The sequence below is a fragment of the Lonchura striata genome, chromosome Z (assembly GCF_046129695.1).
Source record: "Lonchura striata isolate bLonStr1 chromosome Z, bLonStr1.mat, whole genome shotgun sequence".
Lineage (NCBI taxonomy): Eukaryota > Metazoa > Chordata > Aves > Passeriformes > Estrildidae > Lonchura > Lonchura striata.
Window position 1 is genome coordinate 47622612 of NC_134642.1, and position 15527 is coordinate 47638138.

The window sequence follows — 15527 nt, forward strand, 5'->3', positions numbered from 1 at the left end:
ACCATCAGTGATGCAGAGAAAAGGACAGGGTGCTTTGTGAGAATGTACACAGCTTTTGTAGCTGGAAGCTATAGTTTGTGTTGATAGCATTAGCTCAGATTTCAGTCCAGAAAACTCAATTAGGTAGTAAATAACTTAATGCAGAAAGTGCTAGAGCCTGTAATACAATACCAAGTGTTGCACAGCACTTTCATATATCATCTGTGTTACTGCCTCAGTCTGACTCGTTGAGCAGTGACAAAAGCACTGAGGAAGGTGCTCATCAACCTGTCGTGGTGTGAAGTGGCTGCAGTTGGTGCTCTGCAGGTTCTCTTTCTAGATGATAATTTATCACATATACCTTAGACATTATATGTTCAGGTGTTTTCTCAGCTGTCTTGGAGAGTAGTACCTTGGGCTCCTTTTAATCTTGCACACAATTTTTCAGTCGTCTTCTGGTAAGTTTCCCACAGACCATAGTTCTTGCAGTCCTGTGCTAAGGGTCTAAAAATTGCTGTGCAGCAGGGACACTGCTATGTTCAATGGACATTAATTACCAAGTTGTAATTGTAACTCAAGTTGGGGCCTCCTACATTTACTTCCAGGGGAAATGGCGTGCAATGTGCTTACTTTTCATTCTCCTGTGTTCAGTTACTAACAAATGTTTCTGTTGATTCCACCCACCAGCACCACTCATACCCGGAATTAAAAATACAAGGATAATAAGTTTTGCCTTTTTTTTTTTTTTTTTTTTTTTCCCTTTTGGTGGGTTCTCTCTGGAGGTGGTGCCTTTGCTGGTCTGTTCTCTGTGGTCTGTTTTTTGATTATATGCTGTTTCTAACTTGTCCATAATATTGCTTTGCTTCTTAGAATCCATAGAAAGCTGGTTCTCTTCCTGATTTCGGGGCACCCTTCTCAGTTGGCAGCTCTGAATTTTCATTGAACCCCACTGTACCTGGATGACCTTTACTTTTTGGTTGTGTCACTTGTTTCTTCCAGAGGTGTTTCTAACTCTGAATTTCATTAGCTCAAACTGACATCCTTCTGGGCTACTTGTTGCTCAATCAGATCCATCCCGAGCTGGCTCTTGAATGTACCTTTGGTGAAACTGCTTTTGCAACACTTACAGAAAACAGGTGACTAAGTTACTTGAATATGTTTAATTTGACTCATCTCCAGTGGGGAAAGAGTAAATTGTATGTATAGTATATACCTTTTTCTAAATGATTGAACAATACATGCTGATCAGCTCCTGTTCTTTTTGCATTTCCCCCCCTCCAGCCTTTTTATTTAATGGTAACTTTCAGTCTGGGGAAGCCTATTAGGAAACACTCCCAAGCAGAGAGTGAAACCCTAACCTGTGTATATCACAATGTGATAAGGAACATGTTGGAAGCACACTTCTTTTTTTTTTCTAAGTGTACTACCACAGTATTCTTCCTTATTGTTGCCTACTGTTGTCTCATTTGTGGAAGTTTGTTATTCAGTAGAGTACAGTCAACCCCTCATTTCACTTCCTGTTCTTATTTAAGTATTTTTATTTGCTTGCCTCTAGAAAAATGGAGGTGGGGCTATATGTATATTCATACATATATATTCACATATATTTTTATGAATTTGTTGTTTTCTTTCCTCTTTAAGATTGAATATCAGTGGTACAAGCTTACTTGGAAATATGTTTAGGATTAGTAATGTGATATGCTGGTAACACTCACCTGCTTGGCTTCTTTTTAAATACTAGTTGTGTGATGTAATTGTCATGGCACTTACTATTGTAAAAATAGTATTGTTTAAGATCTAGAACAACTAGCAGAATAAACAATGCTGTATTTGATCACAATTTAATCCATGCCTGAAGATTTTCCATACACAATATTCCTAGAGACATTCTGAATATTTAGGTAAACAGATTTTCTTGTAATAGATTATTGAGTTATTAAACAATTTGAACTTCAGGGGTTAAAATAGGAACATTGTGTTGTTCTGAAGGGTAGTATTAGGTTATGGCGGCTAGGAAATATGACATCTAATTTGAGTTTAAGAATGCATAGAAAAAAATCTCAGCCCCTCATTGCTTTTCTTTCTGTTTGGCAGCTTGTGTCACTTTTTGGTGTCTTGGTTTGTCATGCTATAATTCAGGAAATGAGTCTTTCCTTTCTGTGCAGTACTTTCTCTGCAGAATGTGAAAATAATAATTGCTACACCTTGTTAATTAGTAAATGTAAGAAATAATCCACTAACCAGTTTCTTAAGTGGTTCAAGCAAAAAAACTTTCTCAAGTGCTGAAACCATTATGTGGTTAGGATCTTTGCCTGGAATAATCATAAATACAAGAAAATTTGTAAGATTCCCCTAAGCATGAAGATGGCATGTGGGAAGGCTCTGAACATAAAGTGAAAAAATGGATTGAATTTGAGACTGTGAATGCTCTATTTCAGAATAAAAAAGGCTTTTTGTGAGATTATTTTCTTCAGAATCTAGTTGGGATGGCAGAGTATAAATCATCACACATACATATTTGCATGGGAAATTGATTAGGACTAGCAATCCTGGAATCTATCTGCTATGAAAAGAATCCTTTAGAATTAAAACAAATATGTGGGCTGAGCAACAACCTAGAAGAAAACTGTTTTTTCACATTCAACCTCTTCTCATAACAGTACTGATACAGAGTACTGGAAAAGCTGATTTTAAAAATTTCAAGACACTTTTGCAAGTTGTTGCCCAGATTTTTTTGTGTGGATGCTGTTGGATGTCCCAGTGGCCTAGTACAGTGCTGGAGCAGTTGCGCCTGGCAGGTGTGCATGTGAGCTGTGAGCAGACTGTCTGCCCTCACTGCTGACAGTTGTCTGTGGCAGTAAATAGCAGCCCTTCCAAAAAGGAGTCACAATCCCTTTGTCCTAGGAGGGGTTGAAAATGGTTTTCAATTGCAATTATGTTTGATCCTCCAACTCTCTGTCCAGATGCTGGGCAGACTTAATTCTGTAAATTTCTTTTAATTTCTGAGTGAGAAACTGAACACGTGATCCAAGATGAGGAGGGGTGAAAGAAGAGATATAACCTTAAACAATAAGAACTTAAAAGATTCCTGTTTCAATATCTGTGCAGAAATCAAGTACAGACTTACATGCTCATATTTTGTCTTGTGAAGAAGTTAACTAACAGCAGCTGGGACTTTTAGGCCTTGGTTGCCAAATCCTTTTTTAAAAAATGGGCTAAAGTAGAAGGTAAAATTACTATCATGTTTAAAATACTCTTCAAAACAGCCAAATATCATTGTGTCCATTTTGGTTTTGACCTCTGTTGTTTTGTTCCTATTATATTTCTTTCCAGAATAGTTCATGCTTGGCAAATGCATAAAGATTTCTTGATTTTATTGTATTTTTGGTTCAAGCACTTTTTCTTCAGATGAACCAAATAGATTATTTAAAAGTAAATCCATAAGATAATGGAGATATATTACATTTTTTTGGTTTTGTTTTCTCACTTTTGCTTTTGCTCAGTGTAACTTTTTTCTTAAAAATGCTGTCTTGGGAAACTTTAAGAACCTTTCAATGTGTGTTGATAATTCATGTGTATAAATTAATAGCTGATTATGCTACATAGTAAATTAAAATCAACTGCTACAAGAACTTACTCTGTCTGATCAATTGAGAAGACCACACCAAACAACATTAAAATGAAGTTAATGCATGCGCCTTAATATAATTTGGTCTCTCTTTGGGAACGATTTATGGCTTTTCAGGGAGAGATTTTGAGTTTTAGTGTTTATGAACAGAATTATTTTGGAAGTTCTGGTATATTCACCAGTGTAGAATTTGTAGAATTTGTACACTGCAGTACAAATAGAATTTGTACTGCAGGCTTCTGATGTCCATATAAACACTCGTTTTCTATGAATTTTGTATGATCTTAGATATATGAAAGAGACTGTTGCTTTAAATCAGGAGAAATATGGCTCTCAATCTCATCAGTGACTCAAGCCTAAGTACTGGAACTAAAATCCTCACACTTTCTTAAAAAGAATCTCTCTAAAATACTTGCAGAATAAAATGAATAATTAGGATTAAAAAAAAAAGTCACAGAGATCAGCACTTTCAGTTTGCCTTTTGGAAATAGTGCCTTATGAGTGTTTTGTTTACCCAATTCACCACTGTGTGAATCATTTGCCTTTAGTTTCCTGACCATGTCAATAGCTTTGTAGTAACCACGCTGGACAAAATACTGAATGTACTTACCCAGCTGGCACTGGATTATGTTTCTTTGCTTTCTGCATTCTTCTAGGTCTGAGTATTCTTCACTCAAATCCTATAATTTTATACATTTCTGAGTGTGATGCAACTTGGAAATGAAGCCCTATAGGAAGGACGAGTAAAGGTTGCCATGGCAGCTCTGGGGTGTCTTGGTTTTTTCCTTGTTTTGTGTTGCTAGGAAGTATTGTGGGTTTATGTAGATTAACTGTGGGACCTATGTTTTAAATGTATCCAACTTTCCTTGAAAAATTGTAACTGTGCTGTGGAGGTTTGTGGGTGCTACTGCAAACTAAGCTTAGCAGTGATTTTTCTTCTGGTATCTTCAGGACTTTTTAATTAAATTTTTATGCTCTGTGTTTACTTTTTAAGAGGCAGAAGAGGGATTGCAGACCTCAGTTATATCACTGAGTGGAAAAGACTTGGCAGTGAATTGCTGCCTGGCTCTTCTTGGTCCAGTCAAAATTTTATATGTGTTTTGGAGGGAACTCATTGCTTCCCCCACTGCTAAGAGCACAGAGCTAACTCGCTGAGTCCCTGTCTGCATGGGATATATGTGGGGTTTACTATGTGTGTCACTGGTGGTATGCCCTATAGGTGCAGAACTGGTGTGCATTGCCCTTTGTTCTGTAGCCTGTAATGTTGAGAATGTCTCCAAGTCTTTGGATACTGTGAGAGTGTCCAGGCAACTGTGTCCATATCACATTTTTCTGCCAAAATTCTATCACAATTTATGGAGTCCTACTGTGCATTAAGTTCAGCTAAGATCCACCCTGTTTATTTAAGTGTAACTCAAATTCTTTTTCGAAGTTGGAAATATGCTACTGTTATTTCCCTTTTATGTGTATGGACGCATTTCTGCATAGGTATGTCTAATGTAGCAGAAGTGTTAACAGGACTGTTTTTTCATAGGAGATGTCTGTGTTGTTATTGGGGAGGATGGCACTGACATGGCAGTATGTGGATTTATTTGTACTGTACTGGCTAACGAGTGATGGTGGTGCAGGAGGCCACGTGTGTGAGGGCTGGAACCTTGCAATGTTTATTCAGGCTGCCTAGGCATGAAGTCATCGTCTAAGAGCAAGGTGCTGCAACTGGCTAGGGGCAATCCCAGACATAAGACTAGGAGAAGAAGTCATTTGATAATAGCCTTGTGGTGAAGGACTTGAAGTGGTCATGGATGAAAAGCTGGACTTGAGCTGGCAATACCAGAACCAAGCACATCCTGGGCTTCATCCAAAGCAGTGTGGCCAGCAGGTCAAGGTAGGTGATTCTGTTCCTTTACTCTGCCCTTGTCCGACTCCACCTGGAACACTGCATCCAGTTTGGCATCCTCAGCACAAGAAAGACATAGACCTCTTAAAGTGTGTCCAGAGGAGGGTCATGAAGATAACTGGAAGGATGGAGTACCTCTGCAATAAAGACAGACTGAGAGCTGGGGTTGTTCAGCCTGGAGAAGAGAAGGCTTTCAGTAGCTTAAGAAGAGGTTATAAAAAGGAGGAAGGGGGACTTTTTATATGGCTAGATAGTGACAGGAAAAGAGACAATGATTTTAAACTGAACTAGAGCATCTTTAGATTAGATGTTAGGAAGAATTTCTTTGCCCAGAGACTCTGTGAATGCCTCATTCCTGAAGATGTTCGAGGCCAGGCTGAATGGTATGCTGAGCAACCTGGTGTGATGAATGGCAGGATGAATTGAAACTACATGATCTTCAAGGTCCCTTTCAGCACTAACGATTCTATGATGAAGTTTTTGTTGTGAGGATGTTTGCAGTAAATGTCAAATTGTTTCAGTGTATTTTCCTTTAAATTGAGGGCTGGATCAGTCTTCCTTGTAATTTTTGTTGTGCTGTTCTGAATGCTGTAAGCTATAGCTCTTTGTTTTGACTAGTAGCTGTAAGTCAGCTGGACAGTGCTGATAAACAATAGACAAAGTTTCTCTTTGTAAGGCATCACCCTGAAAAAAGTGACTTGGTGAAGCTGCTGCAGACAACAGCTGCAGGGAGGTAAGCGCTTATGACACTGGTGTGCATGCCCTGCAGTAGGTGGTTCTGTGGTCCAGCTGGATCTTCCTTGTTCTTCTGGTTTTAACCATTTCATGTTCCTCTGCCCCTTCTGTCCAATTTAGTTTACACATGCTGCCAAGCTGGCCCGTCTCTGCTCCAGCCACTGGGGTTTAGTTGATTGCATGGGCAGTCTGCAGCAAAAGACATAAGAGGCACCAGCTTAAGACAGAGCCAGGAGAAATTTCTGATTGCTGCATGGTTTTCAAGAGTCTTTTAATGGTATCTAGTACTTGATTTTCTTATTACCATGGCATCTTGCCATGAGTTGTCAGATATTGGAGGACCTTCTTTGTAGGTTGTTAGGATCTATAGCCTTTTGCTGCATGTGCAGGGAATGTGATCTGAGGTTTTTCTGTCAGCCTTCAAACTGGCTTGACCCTTTCTAGCTGTGTAAAGGCTGCCGTCTGGAAAACCTGGGAAAAAGCCACAACTGTGTTACATGGTCTTGCATCTGGCTTGTGTGGGCAACCTTCATCCTTTTGCCTGTACAAAAGAGCTGCTCAAATGCTCACTTGTTTGCCCTCAGACAGATTTCTGTGGTTCAGAGACAATTTCTTTTTGGACTCCTGTCTTCAGCATCCCCAAAGACTGCTGATAGCCCGTATGATTGGGAGCCTGCTGGGAGAAGAGTCATAGGCAATGGTCTATTGCTGATACATTGTTGGTGGCAAAATCTGTGTTCCTCCAGGCTCCCTGTGCAACATCACATTGTTAGTGGGAGGCCTCTTCCTCTGAAAGGTCTCTTTTTTTGGAATTGTCAGGAGATGAATTGCTGAACTTTCCCCTGACGTAGCCCTCTTGGAGATTTTTTGTTTACCATCATTGGGCCAGCCCCTTGTCCCACAGCAGAGTCCTATCTTTGGCTTAATCTTCAAGAAAAGAGAAGGTGTTAGTGCTTTCTAGGTGTGAATGCAAGTGTGAGACTAGTCATCTTACATCTATTTGAAGAAGAAAACATTCTTAATATTGGGGACCTGTTCACTCCCACACAGTAACATTCTCAACTAAGTCAGGTTGCTCAAAGCCCTCTTCAACCTGACCTTTAATGTTCCCAGAGATGAGGCATCTACCAGCTCTTTGGACAGCCTGTGCCAGTGTGTCAGCATCCCATCATACCAAATTTATTCCTTTCACCCAGTTCAAATCTACCCTCTTCTAGTTTAAAAGTATTACCTCCTCTATTGCAATGGGTCCTGCTGTCTTTCTTATATGCCCCATTTAAGTATTAAAAAGTGGCACTAAGAGTCTCCCTGGAGCCTTTACTTTCCAGAGTGAACAATCTCAAGTTTCTCAGCCTCTCATGAGAGAGGTGCTCCAGCCATCTGATATTTTCTTTGGCCCTTCTTTAAGACCCAGTCAAATGTATCCATTCTTTGCTGTGCTCAGGATCTCACAGCTGGATGCAGTGTTCCAGGCAGGGTCTCATGAGAGAAGAGTGAAAGTTAAGAATCACCTCCTTTCTCGTTTTTTTATCCACCAGCATTCCCAAGTGCTTCTCAGCAGTGCTACTCTCTTTCTGTTCTCATTTCAGCCTATATTCAGTTTGCCATAATGTACAGAGTGGAAAGAGAGTAGACTGCAGCATCTTAAGTGGAATGGATAGACCCCTGTTCTGTGTATAGCCATAGCTGGTAGGGTGTCTAGATTTTCTGATGGCTGTGGGCTTAGAAAAGCATCTTGGCCGAATGGAGATGGCTGCTTTTGCTACTGTGATATAACTTCTCTGTGCAGTTTTCTCCTTGAAATGAGAAGCCTTGGTGGGACTGAACACACAGTGTAGGTGCCTTTGTCTCCAGCTGTTGGTACTCTGGCTTTTCCTGCTTAGCAGTATCTAAGAAGCTTGCTCTGAGGTTTCAGGAGGTGGGAGAATGGAGAGAGTTCTGCTTTGGCAGGTGAGTTAATTAGTTAGTACTCGTTTTACTACCAGGAGGATAGAGAAGCAAGATACCATTTTGAAGGTTTCAGGGATGAGAGAGTGAGAAGTGCTTATTTAGCACAGGTGCTTTGTGAGGCTACTACAATTCAAGCAAATCTACTGTAACCAAATGATTGATAGTTCAAGTATATCACCAAACTTATCTGTTTTCTTAATAAGTAGCTTGTCTTATTTTCACTTGTCTTGTTACTTCATTATTTTCTACCAGCATATTTGAAATACAAATTAATAGGAATTCAGATGTACTGCCTTGAAATTATAGAGGTCAGATGCTACAAAACCATTTCTTTGGAGTATCTGTACCTATAAAGAGAAGGTGTTCACATGCAGATAATTCTGGGAATATAAAGTGCAAGGCAATTTACATTGTGTGGAGGCAAACTGCATTTTTATCAGACAGGGTATATACTGGTATGTCCATTTAAAGCAGAAACACATATGACTGGTTAGTTGACAAGACCAGAGAATCCTGGAAAGAGAAGAGAGCTGTCAAATACAAGCGATCTATAAGGATATTCAGTAGGTATCTGGAAAACCTTAACAAGGTTTTAATTTCTTTTGGATTTTCTGAAGAAGGGTATTTACATTGTGGTGTCATTGAACTATAAGACAAGCAAAAGCCTGAAGTTTCTTACCACAGTGAGAAAGGAGGGTCTTTTTAATGCTTGATTTCCTAAAGAGTTCAGAGATTTTTCCATTCCTCTCTTACCATTGTTTGAAATGTCTTGGGAAGACCAAAGCTTCTGTGACAGCTTTCCTGGTGTCATTTAGCAAGCATTGCACAACAGAATTCTAAGCTTAAACTAGGCTGTGTTTTTGTTTGAGAGAGCACGCTAATACTGCATACAGGTCTTTGCATGTTTCTGAATTGGGAAATAAACTGGTGAAGTCCATGTACTGCATCCAGCATTCCTTTCAGTGAATATTCACAGTATTCAGACTGGCCTGTGGTCACAGTTGTAAATGAAAAGCTAAATGCGTCTATGTTGACAAGCTGCTGCAATGGAAAAGTAGCTCAAAGCTGTGTAAGAAATTCAAAAGTTGAGTCCCACAAACTTACAGTAAAATGAAAGTGTTGCCTTTAAGTTACTCCTGAAAATAGTGGCTCCCCCACCAGCTTGAATGATCCTGTATGGATAAGCAGTCTGGTGTTTTTGATATAGTTTAAGAACACTGTAATAGATTTTCTCCAATCTGTGACTAATTAGCCCTTGGGCATTTTCTGAAAGCTATTGTCTTTTAACTGTCAATGGATCTCTTCTGTGAATGCAAAGGCAGTCCTGCTGGACAAAATAACCCTGCTTGCACACCAAGGACATTTCAGAAGGGAATGATAAAGCCCCTGAAAGAGAGAGGCAGATTAAACCTGTCTTTTTGCTTCTGTTGTGTCAGGCACATGGCTATGGAAGAGCAGGCAGAGCAAAGAAATAACCTACTTAGTTTTGACCAAAATAAAACTTTGTTTTGAAAGAGTTAGATTGACTTAGGCTGAATTGTCTTGGTGCTGATATGCCCTTTAAGTCCCACTGATTCATTGTTTGGAAAGTAGAGACTGTTGTTGTTGTCTTGCATAACAACTTTGAAGCTTCGGTTTACTCCCTGGCTTCACTAGATTTCTTGTTTGTTTTCCTTCTGTCTTTTAAGCATGCTGCAGTAGCTGTGCCTCCTGCAGTGGCCATCTTTGCCTTTGTGTGCATGGGGCACTTTTATTAACCAATTGGGGCAAACTGAATCCTCCATGTTAAGCACTTCTCTACCCATCTTCCTTCCCAGAGCACTTGTCGACAGTTCCTTTGCATAAGCCAGTGCTGCAATTTTGTGACTATGGATCCTGGCAGAACCAAGGTGGAAGTTATGGCATCTCTGTAAATCATGGCAAACAAATTGGGAGTTTTGGAAGCTCTTCCAGGTTCTGGAGTAAAGCAGTTTGGTTTGCTGACCCACCAGAAAGCAGAGAGCTCTACCATGTTTCAGGGCAACCCTGGGGGTGTTGGCTGGACTGAAAAAGTATTTACATTTCCTTCCTGAATAAGAGGAACAGTAAAAGAACATCTTGTTTTCTCATGTTCTAAAAGTGATTGACAGTGCTCTTAAAAAAAGCTGTTTTTTCAGTTGCTGAGGACTATCTTGTTTTGTTTGAGGTTTTGTTTTTTCACTGAGGGGAGGGGTGAGAATAACTACATAAAAGGCTGTAGTGTACGCAAATTCAAATGCTTCCTCTTAATCTGGATTGTTGAATGCCTTATATATATGGTGGCATATGGAACAAAGATTTGTAATAATTGCATCTGTTAAAGAGAAATATTTATATTGCTAGAAGTACTGATGGCTGGCTGTTCGAAGCACTAAGCTTTATGGAAATTCTGGTAATGTTTTACCTTTAATTTATTATTTCATTTTGATAAAAACAAGATGTATTAGCATACATGGTCAGATTTATAATCTGGTGTATTGACTTGATGTTAAAAATATTTGACTTTGGTAAATTGTTATATCTTAACATACTGAAAGTAGTCATGCTGATTTACAGCATGCGAGAATCTGACCCTAACTCTACAGACTCTGTCGTCAGATATAGCTGTAGTGCACTCTTAACAGTAATGTTCTCTTTACTGGAGCTACTGAAAATTACTGGAAGTATTGAAAATAAATTCAGTGGTCACTGCTGGAATGGATTACCCCTGTGGAGTAAATGGTAAGAGCCATTATTCTCTCTGTAGTACCTGTTGCATTTAAAAATAGCCATGCTTACTGTGAAGCACAAGGCTTGAAGCTGCACTGCACATCCTTCTGCCCCAAGGAAACTGCTGCCAAACATAATTTGTTACAGAGGTTGCTGCTCTATTGCACCGGGTGAGTGGTAAGGTAAAAAATGCCTATGCTGTCACCTTTCCAAGAGGTCCACTGAATCCCAACAGTTTTCTGGGAAACAAAAACTAAATCCTCCTCTTGGTGCTTGTCATCCTGGAGTTTGTAGCTGTGGCACTGTTGACTTTTGGAACCATCTGCTATCAGTGCAGGCTCTGGCCAAAGCTACCACAAGGTATGTGTCCTTTTGCCACCTGTGGGAAGCCGGACTTCTCATGTACACCTTCTGGACTTCTTGCATACCCTTTTGTAGCCATCACAGTTTGGTCCAGTAGTGGCTTGCTGCAGTCTCATGACAGCTAAGTCTGGAAATGTGTGGTGGGAAGTCTTAAGGGGCATGGACCTATCAGTCTGACTGGCAGAAAACATTGCTTCTTACAGCTGCTGGGACTTGTTCAGATGAAAAAAGAAGGACGGGGCTACAGATGATTTTCATTTGATGTGGGAAATACAATAAAGGGCTGAAGGTTGTCATAGGAAAAAGGTGGATAGAGGTTCTTGGGGTGTAGAAGTTTACTTGTGAGTACAGAGACACACTTCAGAGTAGGAGTTAAGTTAGACTTTGACTACATGTTGAGGACTTTGTCTATGTTTCTCCATTTGTTGTTTGAACTTTTTTTTTAATAACTTTTTTAAGATTATGTATTTAGATAGAGATAATGTATAATACTTTTAGACACCTGTTGTTGAAAAAGCCCAAATTGTTCAGTATTTCATCTGGTAAAAAGTTTATTTTATTTCATCCTATAAAATTTTCATGTGCTTAGGAAGATACAAACAACATTCCCCTAGCCATCCAAGTCTAATGCCAGAGCCAGTTGGTAACCATAACCACAGCCTTTTCTTAGCCTTGCTTTTCTGAGCATCTTAGTAGAAGACAGATATAAACAAAGATACTGTGCATGGGAGGCTCCCACTAGAACTGAAAGTTGGCATTCACAGTGTGTGAAGTGCTAAAATAAAAACACACTGCGTGCCTGGGTCTGGGTTTCAGATAAAAGTGATAGAGGGAAGCAGTGAACTCAGTCAAGGCTGCACATGGATTTGTGGCAGTGTGGGGGATTGTGCTACACAACTCTTCCAGTAACAGTCCACAACCTCCTTTAAAAAGTCCAGCAGTAAGATGAGAGCTCACCAGCATCTGAGAATTACAGAAGCATATTTTAGTGTGTCATTTTATTGCTTTGAGTGGTTGAATGTAAAGTGATGGTTATGAAGGGGAGGAAATTTCTCATACAAGCTGCTGAGTCTTTAATCAGCTTTTGCAGATAGTCAGGAAAGGATGCTAAGAGTTGTAATGGTATATCCAGAGAAATACGTACCCGTTGTGTAACTGTCAAAGAAAGGCAGCTTGAATGTTAGATGTTATTAGGAAAAGACTGGGGAGGAGTGGCAGAAAAGCCACCTCTGTACATATGTATGTATACATACATATGCTAGTATGTACAAGCATAAAATCAGCTTGCTGGTTCTCTCTGTGCAATGGCTGAGCTGCTGCTGAGCCTGTAGGTGTCTGATACAGCATTAGATCTTGAACATAACATTTTCCTTTCTCTATTTTTAGTCCACTTGTAATTCTTCCATGTAATCTATATACATGTAGAGGGCTTTTTGTGGAGGACTGTAGAGATTTTCCATTTATGTAATACTCCTACATATATCAGGCAATTCGTTCTAGTACACTCTCCAAGACAGGAACTTCTTCCAAGTCTTACATTTAACAAGATGTCTCAGAGAATTACTGCACTTAATTTAGTTGTGTTTATATTCACATTAATAAGTTGTGTATGTTCTTTAATGCATTGCACTTAAATTTTTCCAGAAATGAAAAATTTATTGTCAAAAAAAATTGAAAAAATTTATCCTCCCTGGAGAGCAATTTGATAATTCTACTTATAAAAATGTTTAGCAAATGCAAGGTTAGGCTTCAGTGTTAAAGATAAAAAAAAATATTAAATAAAACCTAACATGGTAAAATACAACTATATAAATAAATTTCTGTTTGAAAAGCACCAGAACTGAATTATGGTATTTTCCCAAAGAGGAAACAAAAGTAATTTTTAACACCTTCTAGGCTTTTCCTCTGGACTGCATGGTCTGTTCAAAAGGGGGCGAAGTTTATGTGTTATATTTGATATTTCATGAGCAATTCTCACCCAGAATTCTCATCATTTGCATGGAACACCAATACATAGCTAGAGTCCCTACAGGGCATAATTCACAGTTTTCTTCTTCCTAGTTTTGGATTCTACTTTGAAGTCCGTCTTGAGAACAGAGAGAAAAATATTTATGTGGAAAAAGTGTGACATATTGGAGGGTATAAATAGCCTTTTTTTTTCTAAGAACTGTTACACATCTCATGAGTTACAGTGATTCCCAGCATTTATATTCTGCCTTGCTAGGGAGGCCTGGAGAGAGATGTTTTCTGTTTCTTTTCCAGTGTATGTTGGAAAGATGCTGGCTGTAGGTTCCATGAGTGTATGTACACATGACCTTTATTAAAACACCAAGTCAAACAGAATGTGGTAGGAAAAATGGCCCAGGAAGTGATGGCTTATGGGCAGAGCCTGCTGTAAAGCCAGATTTTGTTCTCCATGTGGACAGGGAGCAGCACTGTGATGCCCAATGGCCAAACAGCTTCTTATTGAGCATTGGCAATACCTAATTTTTCACAAGGAAGTTATTTATAACTGAATAGCAGAAGGCCTCAAGGTAAACTTGTCAGATATGGTTGGTGCCGTATGCCTGACTGTTGGAACTCTAAATGTCCCTCAGACATTTTTGGAGGTTCCAGGCCCTGTTCGGAGGCATTTTAGACCCTGGCAGGCAGCTGGAAACAGCTGTGATTTTGAGTTTGAGCCATGGAATGAGTTACCAACTTTGAAGGTGGAACAAGGAGTCATAAAAGTTTAGATATTATTGTAGAAGTAGTTACAAAGTAGAAGGGAGACCTTTTTAGTATTGTACAAGGGGGTTTTAACACCTGTACAGGGGGGTTTTTACTTTGTACATAGGGGTCAGAAGTTTTAAGATGGAGGAATGTAGGCCGGTCCTGGTCCTCCTCTTTCTTCTTCCTTGCCTCCATGTTCTTGATGATGTTGCCTTTGACCTTTTTTTCCTGTAGCTTCTACAGACCTGCTCTCACTGCAAGCAGGTGATCCTCCTAACACCATCTGTGGAAATACTGCTGACATCTAAAGAAGGAGCAAGTTTAATTATGTTATCATTATATTACCACTATGTCCATGTTGAGATAACCCATCAGCAATGAGGATTCACCAGTTCTTTGGGTGGACTCTTACCTGTTTTCTAGAGCAGGAGATGCATCTTTCATCATCATCACTGCCTGGACAATGACTTTGCTTTCCTTGGTCTCCTCTGCGCCGATAGGCTGTGTGTTCCTCCCCACCATAGAGATCACCTCCAAATCTGTTAAGCAACTGCATTTGCAGCTGCAAGAATCCCTTTTATCATCCTTTCTTTGACTGTTTCCTTCCCTGATCTGCCCTATTTGGTTGGAAACAGCCATAAACCTTAGAGACACGCATAACACTTCATAGCACCCAGCAGATTTGGTTCTCCTCCTTCCCACTTTATTTCATCAGTGCAGTAATCATTCCAGGTTCAACTGTAGATGATGAATAACACATTTGAACACATTAGTGACTTATAGTGCTTCTTTTCTGACTTGTAGATTAATGAAAAAATAAGTGCTTGCTGCTCATAGTAAGATGAGTGCCAAGAGTAAAGGTGTCATCATTTTGGTGCTATCAGAAGGAAAATTTGCTTTGGATGGCTGGCAATAATCTATTTAGAGAAGTGGACCTGGATTTTAATGCTTCAGTTGACCTGGAAGAAGAAGTGTGCAATCAAAAGCCAATGAGCTGGAGAAAGGGGAGGAAAGGAAATTGAGTGCTTCTGGTGACACTAGCAATACAGTCAATGGCAATAGTGGACTGCAGATGGCGAGTTTGAAGCACTTGGGGTGTTGTCAGAAACTTGTGAAATGAAAGAAAAACAGGGAGGGGAAAACCCTCTGTGTATAGCAACAGTTGCTGCTGGGAAATGATCTTATGCCTTTGGCACTGAAAGAGGTCTGAGCTTCTGCTCAAGAGATCGGGAGCTGAGCATCTGCACAAGGCTTCATTCTTGAACTGGTGGAGAGTAATTCTGAAAGAAAGAGGACTCAAAATCCATAGTTGCATGGCTTATTAGTTCCTAATTCATCAGAACTGGTGGGAATGAAGTAAAGAATCTCTTGTGTTCTTCACACAGCTTAATGTAATGCAAATTCATGGTAAGAAACTGTGGAATATATCCCCTCCATGAGAAATGATCTTTTAAAACAGTGTCATGTTTGAAAGCATGATTTGTGAAGCTTGGATGGAATTATAAACCTGTAATAAAAGAAACAGTTAGTTGCTCT

The 15527-nt window shown here is 39.6% G+C and overlaps 1 protein-coding gene across 3 annotated transcripts in view; it reads left to right on the forward strand.

Annotated features, from left to right (window-relative positions):
• Positions 1-15527, forward strand: part of DGKQ (diacylglycerol kinase theta) — an 82567-nt gene that overhangs the window by 5260 nt on the left and 61780 nt on the right. The window lies entirely within an intron of this gene.